This window comes from Hyaena hyaena, unplaced genomic scaffold, assembly GCF_003009895.1.
Source record: "Hyaena hyaena isolate Hyena2069 unplaced genomic scaffold, ASM300989v1 scaffold_176, whole genome shotgun sequence".
Classification (NCBI taxonomy): Eukaryota; Metazoa; Chordata; class Mammalia; order Carnivora; family Hyaenidae; genus Hyaena; species Hyaena hyaena.
In genome coordinates this window covers 2507965-2529030 of record NW_024080809.1, presented here as the reverse complement: position 1 = coordinate 2529030, position 21066 = coordinate 2507965, and the positions used below count along the sequence as shown (strand labels likewise).

Genomic DNA, 21066 nt, shown 5'->3' with positions numbered 1-21066 from the left:
AAAAGAAAAGAAAAGAAAAGAAAAAAAGAAAAGAAAAGAAAAGAAAGGGAAGAGAAGAGAAGAGAAAGAAAAGAAAAGAAAGAAAAGGGAAGAGAAGAGAAAGAAAAGAAAAGAAAAGAAAAAAGAAAAGAAAAGAAAAGAAAAGAAAAGAAAAGAAATCTGGGTGTATTCAAATAGAGGCCAGGTGTCCACCTGCCCAGGTGTGACCAGTCTCTGCAGTGTGTAGACCACATATTCTAGTGATGGTCCCTCCTGTTTATGGGCTAGGCTGCAAGCCATCCCCATGTGGGGCACCTATATGTTCCAGAACCCATGTGCCTGGGGTGATTTTCTCACTCAATTCCAAACCCACAGTAAACATAAATTTGTGGATGTTCACAAAATGCTTTTGAAATCCACAACTCGGGGCGCCTGGGTGGCTTAGTCGGTTAAGCGTCCAGCTTTCACTTAGCTCATGGTCTCGCGGTTCGTGGGTTCAAGCCCTGTGTCGGGGGCTAAACTGCCAGCTCAGAGCCTGGAGCCTATTTCAGAGTCTGTATCTCCCTCTCTCTCTGACCCTCCCCTGCTCACACTGTCTCTCTCTCTCCTAGAAATAAAAAATAAAAATTAAAAAATTATTAAAAAAAAAAAGAAAAGAAAAGAAATCCACAACTCTTTCTGCCACAGAAAGCTAGGCCTGACAAGTATTTTCTGGGTCTGACTGAACTCCCTACCTGGAGCCTCCTTCCCACCAAAGCTTTGCTAATAGCAGTGGAAATAAAGTACAGATCCTGTATCTGATCACTGCTCTGGACACAAGCTGGCATTCCAAGACAGCAAAGTACTCATTTTTTAAATGTTTATTTCTTTATTTTCAGAGAGTGTGTGTGAGGTGAGGAAGGGCAGAGCGAGAGGGAGAGAGAGAACCTCAAGCAGGCTCCATGCTATCAGTGCAGAGCCCAGCACAGGGCTTGAACCCACGAACTGTGACATCATGACCTGAGCCAAAATCAAGAGTCAGATGCTTAACTGACTGAGATCCCAGGTGCCCCAGCAAAGTACTCTTTTAACAAAATTCAGCAAGACTGTCCCCTCCCCACGACCTACAGATGATCACAATAAGGGGGCCACATTTGAATGGGAGAACGAGGTAGGCACTCAAGGGACCAAAATGTGGTTGACATCTAACCAGAGTTCTTCTCTAGATGGAGTCAGAAGGGTTAACTTTTGGAAAAGTTCATTAGAGAATGAAATAAGTGGGTTAATTCAATTGGAGCATGAAAGACATTTTGATGGTGATGGAGAGGTGTGGTGATGATTTACTTACAATTGACAAGGTTGTACCCATCCAAGGTTCTTTTCATCTATCCAATTACCCAGGAATAATTGTACACTTTAGAAATGCACAAGGTAGGGGGTGGGGGGCAGGGGTCGCGCCTCAGTGGCTCAGTCGGTTAAGCATCTGACTTTGGCTATGGTCATGATCTCGCAGTTTGTGAGTTTGAGCCCCACACCAGGCTCTATGCTGACAGCTCAGCCTGGATCCTGCTTCAGATTCTGTGTCTCCCTCTCTCTCTGCTGCTCCCCCACTCCTGTTCTGTCTCTCTGTCTCAAAAATGAATAAATGTTAAAAGAAATTAAAAAAAAAAAAGAAGAAGAAATGCACAAGGAAAAGCCCCTTCACACAGCAGAGACTGGGGAAATTAAGGGAAAGTCCTGCCCAGAAGCTTCCTGTCTACCTGTGAGTGTGATATTTCCATAAAATCTATCGCCCACTGGCCACCACTAACACCAGCTATAACCTGGGAACTGAATAATCTCTAAGTCCCCTTCTAAAACTGAGGCCTTTTCTAGGAATAAGTTTTAGCCTCCATCTGCTTCTGGGGATCCTTTCTTATCTTAGTGCCGGGATCAAGAAGCATCCTTCGTCTTGCAACTAATCTGTTATTTTTGTTTTGCTGATTGCATTGAGGTTCCAGCTCAATTGGAGCCTCCAGAATCAAAATGCTGATGAAGATATTAGACAATGTAGCATCTCATTTAAGGATCAGCAGAACTGAGTTCAAATTCTAGATTTGGGAAATTTCCTTAACCTCTCTGTGGTTTCCCCATCTGGAAAACAGGGATGACAGCATCCGCCTGAGAGGGTTGCTATAAGGACAAAAGGAAATCTTGGTGTGCATCAAGAACTCACTGACATGACCCAAATAAGGTTAAGTCACAGTGAAGAAAGCCCTATTGGTTGACGTCAGTTCTTTAACAATGGGTGGTTCCAGCATGAATGGAGTCCAATGTGACCACCACCTGCATCTCTAAGGGCTCACAAGCACTCAGCTTAATAATCCAATAAAAAAAATTATTCCCAAGGATAAGCCACAACATCACTGGAATGGAGATTCCAGAATCCATCTTCTAACACACACTGAGAAATACTAGCAAGAACAAGAAGTTCCACAACACTAGGTGTGTTCCCCACTCTTCAAAGACTCTCCAAAAAAGTAGAAGGGACCAGATTTAACAACCCCCTCCTCAAAACAACTACAAAAATATTGGAAGCAACTTTGGAGACAAGGGTTTGCAGACATTGGAGGTTAGGCCGAGACAAATGAGAGGAGCCCATGATGGCCCCAGCCAGCCACCTAGAGCGTGTCCAGGCCGCAGCACAGAGAAGGGGACTGAGGCAGAGCCCAGGACTCTCACTGGGTTGAGGAGATGGGGTGGGATCCAGGGCGGCAACAGTGGCTAGAATTCACAGACCAAGCCATCAGAGAGGAGAGCGCTGCCAAGACAACATTCCAGAGATCAGCAGAGGTGCCTCCTGAGTCTTCAGCTAAGTATTGATCAGCACAGGCATGTGATGAAGCTGCCCAAGGTGGAGGAGAGAAACATCCTGAAGGGACATAGAGAACAGCCTGGAGTTCATATGGGGCTGAAAATAGGTCATGTCCCATCAGCCAGAACAGAAAAGCTCAAAATTCATGAGGCACCAGGTTGTGGACTGAATTGTGTCCCCTCAACATTCCTCTGGTGAAATGCTAACCCCCAGAGACTCCAAACATGACTGTTTGGAGACAGAGTCTTTAATGCGGTAATTAAACCAAAATGTGGTCCTTAGGCGGGACCCTAATCCAGTATGACTGGTGTCATTTTAAGAAAAGATTAGGATACAGACCATACAGACAGAGGGACTATGTGAGGACACAGAGGGAACACGGCCATCTGTAAACCAAATACAGAGTCTTCAGAAGAAAATAATCCTACCAACACCTTGATTTCAGACTTCTAGCCTCCAGAACTGGGAGCAAATAAATTTCTGTTGTAAGCCACTCAGTCTGTGGTGTTTTATAATGACAGCCTCCGCAAACTAATACAGGTACTCAGAATGGTATTGCCTCTATGGTGAGGAAAAATTAGCCCTACATTAAGGCAGCTCTGGTCCCACTGAATAAAGCTGAGAAGCAAGACCCAAAAGGATCAAACTGTTTCCATGGAACTTAATCATTTCCCAGAACAAAGCTCAAGAATATTTATAGTAGTAGTAAAATATGCAGCACCCAACAAGGTAAAATTTACTGTCTAGCATCCAATCGAAAATTACCAGGCACACAAAGAGGCAGGAAAATACAATCCATAATGGAAAGAATAATCAATCAAGAGTCTGCCATGCAACTCTGCAATCACATCCAAAGTGCATGTCAAGACCCTGCCATAGAACCACTTGATCCTAGAAATTCATTTTAAAATTACTCTCCTGTTCCTTGCAAGATACTTTATTCCAAAGAGAGTTCATTCCAGGTGGAGAAGACCGAGAGAAAAAAACAGAATGCTCACTTTTCTATTTTGTTTCTCTGTCTGCTAACAGTGTCACCTTTCCAGAGTAGTGATACTACTCCATCTCGTTCACGTTCTACCTCTGGGGCTATTATTTTACAAAGGCCTATGGCTATCTTTAGCTCTTTTTACTAACTTTAGTCCAGTCTGTGTTTCGGCCCTCCTGAACCTCTTTTGATCAGTCCTGAGTCAGATGACTCTTCATTCCTCTTCATAAGGGTCTTCTAAAATCAGAGTTTGTCAGCGATCACTGCATATGAACATGTGCTCTTTGTCTGATGCCTTCACCATTCCTTTTTTATTTGGGGATTAATGATGCAATTATTTCATTAGTAAAGCACCCTCAAAATGCCAGGGGTAGAGTCTTCCCTCACTCTTGGGCTCTATTCCCTTTTAAGACCTTCATAAAAATAGCTGTCTAAAGCAATCTTGAGGAGCAAGAAGTCCATAAATGGGCCCAAACACCCCAGGGCTGTGATTTACAGTCATCCATCCTATGAGAGCATGCAATTGCATTATGTCCAGAGCACTGTTCTTCCTGCAATGAGGGTACTTGATAGAGCTGGCCAGGTCCTTGGGATGATGGATCTTCATGGATACCTTGCAAAAGTACACCTTAACTTCCTCTTTGTCACTGTGGTTTATTATCATCATTTTTTAAACATTTATTTATTATTTTTGAGAGGGAAACAGGCAGAGCATGAGCAGGGGAGGGGCAGAGACAGAGGGAGACACAGAATCCAAAGCAGACTCCAGGCTCTGAGCTATCAGCACAGAGCCCAATGCGGGGGTCGAATTCACAAACCATGAGATCATAACCTGGAGCCACTCAGGAGCCCCCATCACTGTTGTTTCAATGCTCATTCTGTACAGTCGTAAAGTTACAGATAATATGCCAGCTTTGGTCTCTCCCAGTTATTCATATTTCTTTCAATTAAACAAACTATATTTACTAAGCACCTACTATGTGTCTGGCAGGGCTTTCAAACCCTACATCCCTTTGGAACCCCACACCAACCTTGAGAGGTGGGACAGACACGTATCAACACCTCCGTTTTAGAGGTAAGGAAACTGAGGCCTCTAAAACAGACTTAAGAACCCACTGGGACCACATAGTTAATGAAAGGTCCAGCAAGCCCTTCATGGACACCCTGTGCCCATGCAAATCACAGCACTAGGTCACAGAGATGAGCTGGAATGTCCCCTGCCCTCCCTGACCAGCCTGCTCCAGGCCTCCACAGAATGCCTCATTTTGATCATTCCCTTAGAGTCCAGAAGAGTAGTGATTCCTCCCTCCCAATTCAGTTACATCACAGAACCATTAAAATGACCTTCACCTAGGGGCGCCTGGGTGGCTCAGTCGGTTAAGTGGCCGACTTCGGCTCAGGTCATGATCTTACAGTTCATGGGTTCGAGCCCTGCGTGAGGCTCTGTGCTGACGACTAGCTCAGAGCCTGGAGACTGTTTCAGATTCTGTGTCTCCCTCTCTCTCTGACCCTCCCCTCACACACACTCTCTCTCTCTCTCAGAAATAAATAAAAAACATTTTAAAAAATTTCAAGCGACCTTCGCCTAAGTCTATACCTGCCCTCACTGCTGAGATGATGGGGTAATGTCAATCAGGCTTGAAGGGTCCAAGATGAACTCAGGCAGGGCATGAAGCCACTGCACAGCGTGACCCTCCCGCCCCCTCATGAGCTACCTTCAAGAATACTTCCATGAAGCCCAACTTGCACAGAAGCCCCATCCCCTGTGAAAGGGCAGGCCAGAGAAGTCACCAGCCCCTGGGCCAGCACATAGAGAGCCAGAATGCAATTTCCTCTCCATCATGGCTGTGTGGGGTGGAAAGTGGGTCAGAGCTGGTCAGCCCACTCATTTAATCCAGACTCCCCCCTCTTCATTCAGCTTCTAGTCTTCAGAGCTTTCACTCCAAGGAAGTGCTATTTCCTCTGCAAAATAAACAAAATAAATTAAGCCTGTGCTCTTTGCTCCCCAGGCTTTTGTGTGACTGATGGACTGAACAGAAACAATCTGCCATCCTCCTGGCATCTCAGAGACACCAAAACATTCAGCCACTGTTCTGGGGAGTAGAAAGCCAGCTACCAGCCACCTGCCATGCACCCTGCTGGAATAGAGCATGGTGAAGGAAGGGGCACTTTGCCACCCATTCACCCAATAATGCAAGAAAAGCGTGCAGGAGGCATGGCAAGGCTAGTAGGAAGAATCAAAGATGGTCAGGGCAGGAGCTCTCATTTGACTTTAGCCACATTTTTGGTTTTGGCTCCTCATTCCCTCCCCAGGGCCTTTGCACAGGCTCTTGTCCCCATCTGCCGTGTTTTTTCTCTCACAGAGCTGACTCCTTATCCCACAGATCTCTACTTAAACATGCCCTCCTAGGAGAGGCCTTCCCCATCAAAAATAGCTGCCATACTCAACCTTCATTACTCTATCCCATTTCCCTGTTCTGTTTTCTTCCTGGCACTTACTACAGTCAGAAATTATCTTGTTTGTGTCTTTGCTCTCTTGTTTATTTTCTAATCCCACCTCTACTTCCACGACAGCAGGGTCATCATTTATCTTGATTGGCACTGTCTCCCCCATAGTCAGCAAAATGCCTGGCACAACATAGTAGGTGCAAAGTCCATGCTTGCTGAACGAGGGAGACTGAATGAAGGAGAACTGGACTTTGTCCCCAGTGCCAGCTCTGCCTGCCTCATGCACTGTGTGGTACACCTAGACCAGGATCTAGATCAATGGCATGGATGCCACAGCTGCAGGAACATGTTAACATGCTAGACGGAGCAGTTTTGTGTTCCTGAGATCAGGAAAGCTGACTGGCAAGCAGAGACACACAGCTAGTTCTGGAGAGGCAGAGAGCAGACAGGGGACGTTCCCAACATCCTCACGCAACCAGGACAATTGAAGGACAACAGCCAGTTAGCAGAAAGAACCCTAGTGCACGAGGTCAAGTGTATTTCTCTGCACTCATACATTTCCCATGAGGAATAAAAGGTGGTGCATTATCAATTGTGCTGTATCTTTTGTGGGTGCAGGGCAACTAGAGAATCCAAAGAAGGATGCTGGCTCTCTTTCTAGAGAATGGGCGTACACACAGGGAGACAACATAGTGCCTACATTCCCTAGAGGTGCTGGGCCTCCCTGAAGCTCATTCACAGGCTCCAGGATGAGACCATGCTTTCTAGAGGCTCTCTTAGGCCCCCATGCTGGTCATTTGCCCTCAGACCCAGTCATGACTCCCCCTTTACAAACCGCACTTCCCCCACCCCCACCCCACTCCCTTGCCCTCTGCCTTCGGGTAGACCTGGCCAATAGGAATATAGGCAGAAGACGGCTTTGCTTCCTGCAAAAAGAAGAAGAGACACCAGGACACTTCTCCCTCTCTCTCTCTGCATTGGGTGATGTCTCCACAGTGGTTCTGCCACCTCTGGGTCTCCTGCTGTCCCCTGAGTCTCTTCCTCTGTGATCCTGCTCCACCCAGCAGGCCCCACTAAGTTCCAACATCCCCAGATGCTACTGGATTCTGAGCTCTAGGAAACCAACTCTCCCTGTTTCCCCAGCTCTTGGGATGCTAGCAGCTTCCTGCTGTTGCTGTTCTGGGGGTCACCTCCCCATCATATGCTTAGCTTTTGGTCTCCTCCACTACCTCTGTAGCTAGTTCCCCATATAAACTCCTACCGCACTTGTTAGAATGAGCCTTGTTTTCCTGAATGGTCCCTGATGGACCTGCCTCCCTCCGGCATGAATACTCTGGCGGGGGGGGGGGGGGGGGGGGGGGGGGGGGGGGGGGGGGGGGGGGTGTCTGAGCTTCTGCAAAAGGCCAATCCGAGCTGAAAGAACAAATCCCTAGGAAGTTCAAGAAGATCGAGGGAACTAGGAAAATCCACACTGCCTACAAGTGCAATGCTCCCAGCCTGTCCATTCCAATAGTTCCACTCCAGGAAAAATCTAAAAAGGAGAAGCCTCACAGTCATCACATAGTTAAACTGTTTACTGCCTTTTTGTGGACAAGGGGAACAAATGTGAGGCCCTCGGCAGCCATTCATTAAATCATGCTCTTGCTCTGATCAAACAGCAGCCAGGGTGAGTTTTTCCAGTGATCCTGCTCAGAAGCTCATGCTAGTGGCTAACTTCGTCCTTCCAAGAAACCAGAGTATGCAAAGACAGCTTCAGGGCACGGGCATCTGGGGCAGCCAGGACGCCCATCTTAGCATCAAAGGCACGCACGTCGTTCGGTTTTCATCAGCCATGAGCAAGTCATCTCTCCAGCCAGAAAGAGGGTGCAGCCGAAGCAGTGCATCTTGGAAAGGCATCTTTCGTTCTCACTGTGCTCCCTTTTAATGATTAGTCCCCACTATAGCTCCCTTGTTCCTTCCAACCAGCCTACGGGGCAGAGAAGGACAGGCACAGGTCCAAAGTGCAGGCAGGATTATCCTCACTGAGCACTGAGGCACAGACAGGGTTAGTGGCTTCCTCAAGGCCACACAACCACTTTGAGGCAGAGTTGGGATTAAAATCCAGCCTGTGTAGGTAATGACTTCAAACCACCCTCCCATAGCTTATGCACACAAACCAACACAAACCTCAACACCTTGTGAAGTTGGATTCTCCCAGAGAACAGTCCCAAGCTGGGGGGTTTCGGTGCAAACTGGATCACATTCAACAATTTTTGACCTAAAAAATGGCAATTTCATATGGCTGGAATGAATAGTTTATTTGGATGGCAATTCCAAGGAAGAATCGGTTGGGGAGTAGGGAAGGTGAGGAATTCAACACAGGGTTGGTGAACAGAGAGGACATGGCTAATGACAACGGAACCAGGCTCAGCCCTGCTGGGGACCTTCAGGAAAGAGCAGAATTGCCCCGCTCAACATGGCAGGCACCAGCCACATCTGGCTACTGACATTTAAATTACTTAAAACTGAAGATTCAGTTCCTCAGTCTCACCACATTTGAAGAGCCAGTGGCTACCATATTGGACAGCACAGGTGTAGAGTGTTTCCATCATCGCAGAAAGTTCTGTGAGAATCTCTGGTGTAGAACATGCCTTGTGGCTGTGCCACTTGAAGGGGCAGATGCTGGGGGTCTGTGGGTGGGTTTGTTCCTGCAGGTGCTGACTCTGGGCTCACTGTGGCTCTGAGAAGTGAGGAGAAAGGGCGGGCACCAACTGGGAGCAGCCGCACAGGACAGGAATGGAGAGCTCTGGGGGTGGGGCGGGGCGCAGACGGCACCTGCCACATCACTGATCCTCCCTGCACATAACTCTCGGCTCTGGTCGAACCCTCTCGAGGTGCAGGCATTTTGACAGCTCCCTTCGGGTAGCACTGTGGCCCCAGAATCCTCTGGCCTGACGAGATGCCATTCTGCCCTGAACAACACACTGTGCAAAACACAACCCAGGCCTTCCAAGCATTTATGATCTACAGCAGGCAGCTAGGACACAGACCACAGCACGTGGCGACTGTACAAACACTGACCAATCATCTAAATTAGGAAGTCTTTATGGAGAAGCTCTTGTGAGCAGGGCCCAGCTAATGACATGCAGGTGTTGCCTCTATGAACTATCTAGAGCTTAAGAGACACAGCTTGGAGATTGAGGATCCCCAGAGGCAGGGTGGTCCCTGGATATCTGCATTATAGAAAAGCAAAGCATTGACGCCACTACTCCAGACAAAAGCCTTGCAAGGTCATTGTAGTGCTCTGAAGATCAGCACCAAAATCTTCTCAGCCCATCCTCCCTCCCCAGGGTCCTTTCTGGGTACTAAGGGTGGCCAGAGCTAGAGTTCATGTGCGATCTCCTACTTCCTAACTGTGTGGCCTTAGGCATGGTATCTAATATCTTTGGGCTTGAGCTTCCCCATCTATAAAGTGGGCACAGTAATAACACTTGCTCACTATACGTTAACTAATTTGGTTGTAAATTTTTAAAAATAACAATAACAATTAAATAAAAATAATAATAATAATACCCTCTCCGTAGGGCTGTTGTGAGGATTAAATAAGTCCATATTGATAAAGCACTTATAACATGGGTGGCAAGTTTTTCCATAAAGAGCCAAACAGTAAGTATCTCAGGCTTTGCGGGCCAAATAGCTCAGACTGCATTTTGTAGAGTGACTCATTCAGCTGCAGAGTTTAGTAACTCCTGTAAGATGAGGAGATGATCCAGGGTCTTCATTTCACAGGTGGGGAAACAAGGCCCAGAGAGGCCAAGTGACTTTCTCAAAATCACATAGTAAGGATCAGGACAAGACGCTGGGTATCCTGAATCTCAATTCCTTGTGGTCTCAGGCTCACCAAGTCTGCAGCAGTGAAGGCAAGAGAGCATAGATGCCTCGTCTCCAGGAGCCACTCTAACCTCCATCAGGGGCCAGGCTGGGCCTCCCCTCCTCCAGAGGCTCTTTACTTCCTGCTCAGTTTCTCTCTGGGCAGAGCACATGGAAGGGCTGCCACCCCCCACCCCCCCCACTAGAGCAAATCTGAGGCACTTCTGAGTGTGTCATGTACCCAGTCTGGGCCAGACACGTACGGAATGAAGTGGAGTTCATCATTCCTTTTTCTTCCCCTCCCTTCACTGTGAGTTCTGCCCCCTGTCTTCTGGGCAGAAGGAACAGACAAAATAGGGCCAAACAGAGATATTCCACAGGGAACATGTCCCATCCACTGTGCAGGGGGTCAGGGGGTGAGGGCCACACTTCAGAGCAGCCGGGCCCTGAGACTGTCTGCGTGCTCCCCGCTGAGAGTGGGCTTCACAGAGTCAGAGCCTAAAGCACACTCACAGACACACAAAGTCAAACACAGGCACGCGCGCACACACACACACACACACACACACACAGTCACACGGACATAATGTTCACACACTAACACATATAAACACAGACATAACACACACACACACACACACACACACACACACGCTTCCTTTAAAAAAAAAAGCGTTCACTTTTACAGATGCATACGGCACGCTTTCCCAGGAAGAGGTCTAAGGTCCTTGAGAAAGAGACTGTGTCCCATTCACTCCCCTCCCGCTCTAGGCCCTTGGGCAGCCCGCCTGGGGCCTTGATCGCAGCTGGCACTCACATTTAATTGGTGGAAGAAGGTACGAATTTGCCAATCCACAGGCCTTGGGTCCAGAGGCAGAGCTTGGTTAAGAAGTGCCAGCCACTGACCGTGTCACCCTGAGTTTCGAAGCAGCGCCCCACCCCACCCCCGACCTGGAGAGGCCCTGTCCTATCTGGCCCAGCTTGGGGGCCAGCCAGCCTGCCCCTCTCGGGCCTCACAGCAGTGCTGCTCATTAACGCCTTGGTCACAGGTGGGAGAGACTGGGCTGAAATGCAAACCCAGTCATTTGGCAGGACATGTCTGGGGCCCAAGTCAAAGGTCTCCCCCGGTGGGGGGGGGGGGGGGCGGCAATGTACTGGCCCTGGCTGTCTTCTCTGGCATGAGGATTTTCCAGCTGAACTTTATAAAGACCAGTCCACCAGAGGGTGGCCTGGGTCTTCCCTTCAAACAGACCAGCCTCTTGCAAAACAGTGGCTCAGAGAGAGTCCTCAGCTCTGCTTGACCTGGGAGAATGGTCCTTTTCCATGACATCGCCCAAGCGGGGAGGTAAAGGGCATAGGGGCCCAGCTCCTGGGGACCGTCACACTGCACTGCACAAGCCTGACCTGTCACTTGCTCTGGGCCTGCCTTTCCGCCACATCTACCAAATGGGGTGGATAATCTCTCCATCCCAAACACTGAGGATACAGTGCTGAGAGGGAAAGGCTGATTTTGTGAGGGATGGGGTCCAGGATGGGCAACTCGGGAAAGCCTGAGGACGAACTCTGCTGCCGCTCCCTGATGAGCGGAGAGAGAGGCTCTGTGAGTGAGGTAATTGATGGAGCACACTCTAAAAATACAAACTGGGTTAGCACTCAGGGCGGTTTAGTGCTCCAGAGGGAGTTAATTCAGGCATTCGAGTCTCCCTGGAATGGGGACTGTGAGCCCAGAGCAGGCTTGTGAGCCGGGGGCCTCGCAGAAACCAGGGGAGATGTGACGTCTCCTTCAAACACAGAGCAGGACGAGACAGGAGGAACTGGGCCAGGGAAGCACCCCAGCAGCAGCCCAGGCCTTCACGGCACAAGAGAAAGAAAATTTGGGGAAAAGTTGGGGGCACACAGATCAGTAAGGAAGTAGGGGAGATTTCACACAGGACAGAGGGCTCACTCCCACTCGCCCAGGCTGCAAAGACCCCAGCCTCCTAGCTTCACCAAGCCCCCAGCTACTCCATGCAAGGCCCCCAGACAAGCAGCATCAGCATCACCGGGGCCCCTAACAGAAATTCTCAATGTCAGGTCTGACTCCAGATCTCCCGATCTGCATTTCTGCAAGATTCCCCAGAGATTCCTGTGCATAGTAAAGTTCGAGAATCACTGGATGGGAGTCAAAACCCCTGATTTCTAGTGCCTTCAAATTGCTGTGTGACTTTCTGAGAACTATCTGACCTCTCTGGGTGCTGGAGCTTCCTCATCTGGGCTATTGGGACAGTGAGCCTTGTTAGTTTCTCATAAGTCCCAGGAGGTTCAAGTCAGACCCTCCATCTTCAAGCCCTTGGAGAAGGGGGACGGTCTCTACAAATAAATGATTCCATTCCTAGCAGGCTATGCTCCCCTCCCTTTTTTTGATGCCGTTAGTGCACAGATAGGAAGGTGGGGAGGTGATCTGAAGGACACAATGAGACAAGGAAGATGGTCTCTTAATTCTACTTTAACCTTAATGGCTCTCAATTCCAAAACAAAAACAAAAACAAAAAATTTAAAAAAAAAAAAAGTACTGCCTGTTGCTGATGGGGAAGCAGCAAATCTGAGGCATGCTAAGTAAGCCAGAGTATTGCATCTAGAAATCCCTGGTGTGGCACCATCCGTTACCTTAAGGTAATTCAGGGATCACTACTGAATTCTCATTCGAGACAAGAGGTTTCCTAGGCTCAGAGACGATAAGTGAGTGGGTCAGAGTCACACTACCAATGACAGGCAGGGCCAGAATCCAGACCTGGCTCCCTGCCTTCTAAGGCAAACTCTCTTCACGGCTTCAGGGCACTCGTGTCCTTGACAGCCAACTCAGGCGGGTGTGTAGACAGGAGGGGGAAGCCATTCCAGTACTGGTCTGAATTGCACAGAATTGAGGAGATAAATCTGCCACGAGAGGAAATTACATCATAGAGTTTAGATAGAAAGTTTCTAAATTATTGCTTATCTTGTTTCATCAAAGTCATTGCTTCCTTCCATGAGCTACTGGGGCTGAGACGGCCAAGCGCCTATCTTCTACAGAGGACAATGGTGGTGTGCAAATCTACAGGGGTGGGTAACAAAGAGGGCTCAAATTCTAAACCAAAAGCAGATGAGAGACTTGAGTTCACCCAAAACGGAACATGCACGCGCACACGGATAATCCAGATGGTCAGCTCTGAGAACGCCAGGCCTGGGTCCTCCGGAGCCCACACGTAATGGCCTAGTCACAGTCTCACCAAGGCTGGGGAGACCTCAGCAGAAGTCGGGCTCGCTGCCCACTGCTAACTTCCGAGAGCACCAAGGGCAAATTCCTTCACCTTCCAGGTGCTGGGAAGGGCCCTTGGGCTGGAGATTTGGCTGAGGGCAAAGCTGGTAACCCCCGACCCAGGGACACCAGGCAGTCTGCAGGAAAGAAAGGTGTCCTGGCTAGGTCTTCCATTCTATGGCACCTGTCTCTGGAGCTCCCTGGCTCTTTCTGGGTCTTAGAATTCATCATGGTAGCACAGAAATACATGGGGGTCAGAATTGGGGGAGCCAGAGATTGAATCTGGATCTGCTACTCATTAGCTGTGCCCACCTTACGTAAGCCACTTAAACACACTGAACCTCAGCTTTCTCATCTGTAAAATGGGATAATAACAATGCCAGCTTCAGAGGGCTGTAGCGAAGATGACATAAGATACCCTATACAGAGCATCTTGTTAGCACCTGGCACACACAGGCATCTAATGACTGTTGGCACCTTCCTCCAACAAACAAAAATTGTTCAGGGATGGGCCCTTCCGGGGAATGAGCTCTTCCCTCACATATTATATACTGAGAGTGAGCCAGGCCCTCCCCGATTCCCAGTTCCATACCTGAGCCACCAAACAACTACAGAGAGCCCTTGCCCACATCGTGGGCCTGGGGCCGGATGGTCCACACCCTTCCTCAGTCTATGGAGATGTCCACGAGATGATCCAAATCTGCCCTGGCAGGGAACGGGACCACCCCCAGAAAGTGCTCCTGGCTGGGGGCTCAGCTGGCAGGAGGTGAGAAGTTGGGCAAAGGCACACCCTTGGCAGGAACATCACGAGCCAACCACATCTGCTGAAGGGTGGAGGCCAAGACCAGCCATGTGGCTCAGGGCGACCCACCCGTCCCTAGCTCAGAGCTCCCTGCCCCTTGGATCCTGGCTGCCTGCGTCTTAGCTGTCATACTGCCCAGCACAGCTCTTGCATGACCTTCCCCCACCTTCCCCTGGCCTCTCCAACTAGACCCCCCACAGGCAAGAGAGTGATGGTTGAGGCTGCGGTCCCCTCAAACAGATTGCAATGACAGAGCCCAGGTGTGTGTCATCTGACAGCAAGCAGAGATGTCTGGGCAAACCACCTACCCACTTGAACCTATTTCTTCAGTCCCAAAGGGAGACTTACCCAACCACCCACCTCCCTCATTCACTCAACAAACAAGCACTGAGACCTACTGTAAGCCACGCAGTGTACTAAGCTCCGGAAGTACAACACTGAAAGCAGACGGGGCCCCTGTCCTCAAAGAGGTCATTCTCTAGTGAGACACAAAGACAAATCAAACGCAAGCACACACACACACACACACACACACACACACACACACACGCCTATCATTTATATCACAGGCGTGTTCAGTTGTGATAACTTCTAAGAAAGGAGTCATTCCATTTGACAACCAATCGCTGGAGGCTTCAATAGTCAGAGAAGGAGTAATGCAGGAGGCAGGCTGAATCTAGCCCTGGCAAGATAGTAGGAGGTCAGAAAAGTAAGAGAAAGGGAAGATACGTGTGCTCAGGCACCCATTCACAGAACCAAGGACGTGCATGTTATGTCACACAGAATGGCGATGCCCACAGGAGGCAAAATGTCACCTTTGATCTGAAAACTCTGATCAAAGTACTTAAAAGAAAAAAGGAAGGGGGCACCTGGGTGGCTCAGTCAGTTAAGGGTCCAGCTCTTGATCTCACGTTTGCGAGATTGAGCCCCAAGTCAGGCTCTGTGCTGGCAGCCTGGAGCCTGCTTAAGAATCTCTCTCTCCTTCTCTCTCTGCCCCTCCCCTGCTTGCACTCTCGCTCTCAAAATAAATAAATAAACCTTAAAAATATTTTAAACATTTTTTAAAAAAGAAAAAAGGAAAGGAGAGAGAAAGGAGAGGGGAATAAAAGGGAAGGGAAGGAAAAGAAAAAGAAAGCTAGAAAGCTATGCAGGGACACACAGCTGGAAGAACACAGAGCCTGTCCCAAGATCTCAGGGTGACCTCAAGGCCAGACTGTGAAGGACACCGTGTTACAAAGCTATTGCCACCTCACTTTGACACACATCATCACCTCCCATAGCTCCTGGCCTTATAGATCCACCTGTTAAAACCAATCTTACATTGCAGAGGCCAAGGCTACGCTGTGGGTAGGACCGAGCCGTTCCACATTAGCCCAAACGACCACACTTTAATCATCTCCTCCTTCCTCCATTGTGTTCCCTCACGATGGAACGGTACCCTGCCACACGGTCATCCGCAATGATGCTGGCGGAGCAGCATTCAGCGAATGTAATGCCAGGCGATCAGAAGTCCCAGAGGTTTCTAGGCGCCATCGGGAACAATCCAGTAGGGTTCCAGGTGCTGCGATTTCATTTAGCATAATATTCAGCCTGCAGAATCAAGGGACAGAGCTCACAGTCCCACAATCAAAATTGTGGGAATCTTTGGATCTACTGGGACCCATAAAGGTCCCCTTTTACTACAACACCTCCATTTGAGACAGGGAAGGTCAACTCAAGGTATATGACCTTCCCAAGGTCACTACTTTTTCCCAGAGAGTTCAGAACCCAGGTTTCCAGACTTGGGAGGAAGCAGAGCATGGTGGTCCAAGACTAGAGACTGGCTAGCCCCAAAGTTTCAGAAAGGCCACCCCAGGGAGGCAGGGAAGAGCAGGGGCCCACTAGCCAAGTCTACATTCACAGAGGACCCAGAATTAGACCTCAAAGAGACCCTTGATGAGGTTACATACACATCCACAGAGCTGCCACACTGAACGGGGAAAAGATACCACTTTCCATCAAGTTTACACTTTTATCCTGTTACCAGACCTCATTCCTGGCAGTACACGAAGAAGTAACATTAAGTTTATATATTAAGCAATTGTCCTCTGAATAGCATAATCATATTGTATCTGGGTTTTTTTTTTCTTTTTAAAAGATATCCTTTATTTAATTCATGTAAACATTGAAAATATTTGTTTTAAATGCAACTGTGCATAAATGCATAAATGCATTTAGTGCATAAGTGCATAAATGCATAAATGCACAGTTGCATTACCTTGCTTTGGCATTTCTTCATTATTTTTTTCAGGATGTACAAAACCAGGGGATTCTGGAGTCTGGCCACGTGACTTCTAATCCTGTAGCTGTGCAACCTCAGGCAAGTTACCCAGCCTCTCTGTGCCTGTTAAGGGCTGAACTGTGTCAGGCCTCAAAAAATTTGTGTTGCATTCCTAATCTCTAATACCTCAGAATGTGACTGTATTTATGGAGATAAGGTCTTTAAAGAGGTGATTAAGTTAAAATGAGGACATTAGGGTGGGCTCCAAACCAATATGCTTGATGTTCCTACAAGAAGAAGAAATCTGGACACAGGTACAGAGAGAGGGAAGACGACGTGAAGATACAGGGAGAAGATGGCCTTCTAGAGGCTAAGGCCTTCACAGCCCCCAGAAGGAACCAACCCTGCCTTACCTCGGACAGCCTCCAAACGGCAGGAAAACAAATGTCTGTTGTTTAAACCACCCCCCCCTCCCCACCAACCCCAGTGTGTGGTACTTGTTATGACACTTCAGCCAGCTTGGCTTCCCTCATCAGGAAAATGCAGAGAGTAATAGTCTCTTCCTCACACAGCGGTGATGAGTGCCCTGTTCCTTGCACTTAGCAAGTGCCCAATAAATGTTTCTTATACTTTGTATTACTAACAGGTAGCGTTAACTCAACCTGGTCTTGGCAAACTGATTATCCTACTGTGTGAGCAAAGAGGCGTACAATGAACGCACACAACACTGAACCCTGCAGGCAAGTCCAAATCTTTCACAGCTCCCTCGCTCACCCCAACTACCTCCCGGCAAACCAGTCCGAACTCCCAGACCTGCACTCAGGCCACTTCTGTTCCCCCTACTCATCCTGCTGCCTCTCCGCCCACCGCTGTTCCAGGGCCCTGCTGGTCAATCCTCTCTTTTTCCCCACCCAACACCTCTAAAGGCCTAAGCAGGAAGCCTGGTTCTCCTCCAGCTTATCAATGTCTAGACAATGTAGGATGTGGCTCCAGCAAGCAGCAATGACAGAAAAACATCCACAGACCATCTGAATCTCTACATTATGGGAATCAGAGGCCTCCATTTTGGTTTACTGGAGCCTGAGGATTCCTGGTCAAGATGATCTACTTCAAAATGAGCCGGGGAGCTGACGTGGCTCTGGACAGCATTCCTGGCCACCTAAGGACAACCCAGCCTATCATGGCAGTCTGAGACCTGTGTCTGGTTCTTGGTTTGTCTTGCAAAGGTTCTCTGAACGTAACAGCCACCAGAGAGGGGCTTCTGAGGTCCCAGGACAAGTTCACTGAAAAGTGGTGGAAAACTTCCCATGGGTGTACAAACTCACCTATAAAAGCTGCATGAGAACCGCTTGGGTTAGGCCAACCAAGCCAGGGGCACAGAGCTCTTTAGAAATCAATAAGACTTCCAGAGGGATCGCCCATGAACCCAGAAGCTTGGCCAGACTGTGAAAGCTCCAGCACGTTGCTGCCTCAGCAAGTAGCAAGAGATTCAGTGACTGTGGCCGCTTCCAAACCTGCATGGCATTGGTGATTAAAATTAAGGTCATTTAGAAACCCAGAAACCAAAGCCCTTCTGACTCTGAAGGGAATTTTAATTTGTTGATGGATTTTCCTGCTGACGATTGGGGGAAAGATAGCAAATTCACAATGGGTTTGAGGCCAAAAATAGGGCTACATAAGCCAGAAAGTCATTGATAGCTCCTTAGTCTTTCTTCAGCTGCTTCGAGAACATGCGGTCCGGGGATGCAGACTTTTCGTTTTCTTTTTTTTTTTTTTTTTAATCAACTAATAGATGAAGACCTAAAAATGCTGCCAGGATTATTTAGTCCCATCAGTCACAGTAAGCAAGGAAGCAAAGGTTGGATGCCTACTTGTGCCTCTGGCTCTCTGCTCGCTGAGCCTCATTTGGAGACGCACAGGATTTGGGGCCTGGGGCAGAGATATTAGGAGCCTTCGTCTCCACTAGCTGCCCACTGTTTGGACAGAACTGGGAAAGAGAAGCAACTGGAGTCCCCATGCCAGTTCCAGAAAGGACCTTAGAAATGGAAATCTATTCACTTTTCCCACAAATGATAATGGACGCAATGCCACGGCTACTCTGAAGACTAAGATGGACCCAGTCCCTGCCTTCATGGGGTTTATGGTCCAGCAATGACTCTGACTGAGCATGCCAAGGAGGTGATGCCACAGAATTATGTCATTAAAGTCCCTCCCTGGACACTACAAAGGAAAGACGTGGGACAAAGACCCCAGATAGAGTATCCACATGCAGAAAAGATGAGTCCGGAGAAGGGCTTCCCCCAGAAACAGAAACCAAAGGCCACACACCTTCTCCTGAGCGCCCAGAGCTGCTGAGAGCTTGGTCACCACGTGAGGCCTCTGGGCAGGGACTCCCCTTGGGAATAATGCCAGTGCTCACAGAGGCTGCTCTGTGGTGAGGACAAAAAAGAAAAATCTAATTCCCGAATCTTATTTTTAGCTGCAAACCAGGCAGAAGAGAAGAAATAAGCCACTCTACTATAATCCTGATCATAGTGAACAAGTGATTTCATCACTTTTAAAAGCCTGCCCACAGAATCTGCCACCTTGTAGGGTCTAATCTGGGAAATTCTCATCTTGTTTCAAGTGATGAGCTCTTCTCTAGAAGAGCCACCAAAAGTGATTTCCCTGAGAAGTGCAATTTCTAGGCATTTGTTTGTCCCCAAACTCGGATTCTTTTCTTTTTTTAATGTTTATTTATTTTGAGAGAGAGAGAGAGACAGCATGAATGGGGGAGGGTCACAGAGAGAGAGAGAGGGAGACACAATCCAAAGCACGCTCCAGGCTCTGAGCTAGCTGTCAGCTCAGAGCCAAATGCGGAGCTCGAACTCACAAACTGCAAGATCATGACCTGAGCCAAAGTCGGGTGCTTAAGTGACCGAGCCACCCAGCTGCCCGTTAAACTTGGATTCTTCTGTTGTGTTCTCTTAGGTAATGTAAACACAACTATGCCAGCTGAGGAGGTGAGCAGGAGCAGACCCCAGTGGGGAGTGGAGGCAGGCATGTGGGCATCCCTGTTCACAGTGGAAAGCCCCTCATTTGTCCAAAGAATAAAAACACGCACTTACGTGTACACACACGCACATTGGGTTCTTGCCTTTAACAGAAAATAGAGTTTTAGAAGGAAACAGAGAAAAACTGGTATTTGGACAATTAGGCCAACCTTACTCTAAGAACTCCAGTGAAATACCTTCTAAAGAATGATCTTCCCAGGGCTCCTGGGTGGCTCAGTCGGTTAAGCATCCGACTTCGGCTCAGGCCATGATCTCACGGTTGGTGGGTTTGAGCCCCACATCGGGCTCTGTGCTGACAGCTCAGAGCCTAGAGCCTGCTTCAGATTCTGTGTCTCCCTCTCTCTCTGACCCTCCCCTAATCACGCTGTGTCTCTCTCTCTCAAAAATAAATAAAACATTAAAAAAAAGATTTTTTAATAAATAAAGTATGATTTTCCTACCTCTGAAAACTAACTTCTTTATTTTTATTCTGTTGTTGATATTGAGCACTATGATATAAATATCTGTGTAGGTAGAGGCAGCTGCCTAACAATTCACCTGTGAGATTTGTGGACAGCTTTGGGGCTTGTGGTTTTTTCCCAGGCGTCACCCCATTTCATCCTCAGAACAGCAAAGGAGGCAGATAGAATCTGAAGATGAGGGAAATGAGGACCTTTGCTTAAAGTCTCATAAAGGGTAGGTCAGAGAACCAAGACTTGGGTGCACATATTCCATTCAGTGTGACACTGAAGGTGTGCCCTCTTCGAGCCAAGGGACACGGACCTGCACAAGCGACTCCCCAAGCTCTCCCTGTCAGGGGCACCCACAGATGGGGCTGGAAGGACCCCACCATTCTCAGGCCTGGCAGGGTAGGGTATGCAAACCAAAGTTGCCCGAAAGTTGATTTCCCAGATGGACCACCCACCAGGGTGCTCTAGCTTATCCCCCCATCCTGTGGCCTGACCTGGGTCCCCAGAAGGGCATAGTGCTGCCCCTCACATAGGGCAGATCCCCTTTACCAATACTCGGCCTCCACCTTTCTCCTGGCCAAGCCGATAGTACAGCTATCTGTTGAATGATTCCTTTTGAGAACTACTCTGCTTTCCCTACAATTTCTCAACAAAGACCAGTTGACTACAATTGGCCAAGTTTCATCTGAACCCAGAATGACAGCTGGCCCCATCAGGAGGGCACTGGGGAAGGTACTAGACCCCAGAACTGAACATCCACATTCCTCAAAACACAGGGTAGAACGAGACCCTGAGAGGAGCTGCTGAAGGAGAAACTGGTGCCCTTAGCCTGGAGCAGGGAAGGCCAAGAAGGCCACCAGCACTGTCTTCAAGACCTCTGAAGAGCAGCCAAATGGTTAGACACATCTGTCCATCCCAAAGGTAGACCAGACCCGCAGATAGAAGATTTAGAAAGAAGAAGGTTCCTTCTGACTTTCCTAGGATAGGATGGGCCCCTTGGATAGAAAGGGGCTCCCTGGCACTAGAAGCATTTGAGAGAGGTGGGATAGTCCTTCCGTGGAACCACGGAGCAGGGACACAAGCGTCAGGTAGAAGGCTGGGCTGACAGGACCTTCCGAATGTCTTCCAACTTTG

At 48.6% G+C, this 21066-nt stretch overlaps 1 protein-coding gene and 1 long non-coding RNA gene across 2 annotated transcripts in view; both read right to left on the bottom strand.

Annotated features, from left to right (window-relative positions):
* Positions 1–9503, bottom strand: part of LOC120237307 — a 21565-nt gene extending 12062 nt beyond the window's left edge. Inside the window, exons 1-2 of the long non-coding RNA XR_005529915.1 lie at positions 9491–9503; positions 7161–7162 (exon numbers count right to left, since the gene is read on the bottom strand). This is a non-coding gene — a long non-coding RNA (uncharacterized LOC120237307). The remainder of the gene's footprint in view (positions 1–7160; positions 7163–9490) is intronic.
* LOC120237306 (calcium-activated potassium channel subunit alpha-1) overlaps positions 1–21066 on the bottom strand; it is a 549540-nt gene that overhangs the window by 368673 nt on the left and 159801 nt on the right. The gene's annotated exons all lie outside the window — the stretch shown is intronic.